The sequence below is a fragment of the Trachymyrmex septentrionalis genome, unplaced genomic scaffold (genome assembly GCF_001594115.1).
Source record: "Trachymyrmex septentrionalis isolate Tsep2-gDNA-1 unplaced genomic scaffold, Tsep1.0 scaffold25, whole genome shotgun sequence".
NCBI lineage: Eukaryota > Metazoa > Arthropoda > Insecta > Hymenoptera > Formicidae > Trachymyrmex > Trachymyrmex septentrionalis.
In genome coordinates, this window is record NW_017305408.1 from 2,151,788 (window position 1) to 2,154,266 (window position 2,479).

Consider the following 2,479-nt stretch of genomic DNA (forward strand, 5'->3'; position numbering starts at 1 on the left):
GAATAGAACCAGAAAGAAACCTGAGGGAGGACATGACCAAAATCTGCCGCGCACTACCGTCCTCTGAAGAAGTGGATGTTAACTACACAACAATACCCACTTTTTTACGATGTTCCTGATGGAAATAGATAGTTGAAATCGTTAAAATAACTAAAATCTATTAAATTAATAAAGATTTCAACAATTTCAGCGATTTATTCTCTGGTAGAACATGACACGTTATTAATCCAATTCAGCTTTCAGTTTCAAACCTGCTACGATCGAAAACGCTAAAAATTTTATAAATAGTTGTACGAGTGACAAAGTTTTCAATGTATGGATACAATGTGATTATATATTTTATGTAATTAAACTTTAATTATGATGTTACATATTTATATAATTACGACATTTATATAATTAAACTTTAGTTATGATATTACATATGCTGTGATTGAACAAATTATTAATATATTCCAAATTTTATCAAAAAAAACAATCAATTTTTCTGTGTGTGTACCACCAAACGTTAAATTCTAAAATCACTAAATTCTTTACACAGACATTTTATATAACATGTTATACATTAAAATGTATAATTGCTTAATTATATTTATTTATGGTAACAAAAATAGGATCAGAATTACGTCCCCATGATAAACATGGTAACAATCATTATGAATCTTGCTATTCGGTTATCGTCATTTCCTACTAGACCGACAGAATATATATTAGCATTTCTCTCTTTTATATATAGACATATGAATCAAGAAGCACTTTCGAGAAAAGCATTTCTCACTTCATAAACATACAATAATGCTGAATAAATGTATAAAAATAACTATTTCGAAAATAAAATAAAAAATGCGTATATTATTTTACTTGAAATTAAAAATTACAACGTTTTTGTTATATTTATAATAAATACGTCATAACATATAACGTTATATATGCATAACATATTTTATATATAAATTTATGTTATAAAATACTTATATATTATATATAATATAAAATTATTATATAATATATATTTAAGTTATTAAGGTTTGTTGCTATTTTTTTACGTGCCTTTCTTTTCTCATTTACTAAGTTCTATCTGGTTTCTATCTGGATAAATATATCGACTTCCTCTTCTAATTGATTAGGAGTTCGAATCGGAACATGTAAGTTGGTGCAATTATCCAGATCTCTCCTAAATTCTTCCCAATTAGTCTTTTTATTAGTTAGTTTAGATCTTCCTTCAGGATTAGATTCTCGCTTATTGTTAGGATTAGGACCACGACCAGGTCAGATTTCGACTGAGACTCTAGTTTTACAGATTAATTTCCGGTTCTCCAGTAGACGGGAAAAATTTCCAGTTTTTCGCTCGCGTGTATTAATTGCACTATCCAGTGATGTCCGCGATGTTAGCGTATATAATTATTACGGTTTTTCGTTCAGAAGTTTTATTTTAAAGTATTTTTACTATTATTACTAAGCATAATGTAGAAAACAAAATCCAGCGTAATGTAGAAAAGAAGAGATAGAAAAGCTACTATGAAACAGAAAATAAATAGTTCAACTTCTGTACGGTTAATGTTTCACTTCTTTGTTAAGTTATTGGGAATTGATAACTGATGTCTTATAGTTATCAATGCCTAATAAGTTATATATATAACACAGAAGTGGAAACATTATTCAGAAATTGACTATTCGGTAACTTATTATCAATTTTGGTTAGCTAGGAGGTCTTATTATAATAAATTTTATTTTCCAAAGAAGCACAATATGCTCATGTAAACTCTTATTGTCATATAAAATAACATAATCAGTTATACTGGAATGAACATTTTGAAGAAATTTATATAATAAATATTTTAATATAATTATTAACGATAATATTGTTCTATAATAAATTAGCACGTTTTTGGAAATGTTTATGCAAATAAAATAGAATTATTACACGCAGGTAAAATAAAACAGACAGGATAATTAGAGTGGAAGTGACCTCCAAAGCCTTTCTAAAGTTCTTTTTCTTTTATAGTGCATTCTTAGTTGACAAAACGAGCCCATTTATGGAAATGCACTAGTCTGTTCGCTGAGCAAATAAATCTAATTGTTTGTTACTTATAGATTCAGTCAATCATATACAATCGCTCGATAAGCATGCCTAGCCGCTTTGTCGTCTTGAACTCGCCCAGTGTTTTTAGCATTAAAATCACCGCCAATAATAAACTTGTTACTCAGTGACTTAAGGAGATCCATATAATTATTTTTTTTTAGGTTGTATTTGGGAGGGCAGTAGATCGAAGAGATGTTAAAATCATAGTTTTCTGCTAGAACTTTCACAGTTGTTATCTGCATTTCTTCTAGTTCGATTCCAATCTCTTCATGATATTTAATAAGATCTCTTATTAGTAAAGCAGTTCTACCTTTTGCTTTGTTATTTGAGTGGTCAGTACGATAAACACAATATCTTATCTTTTTATTACTTAGAAACAACTCGAGTATATAATAT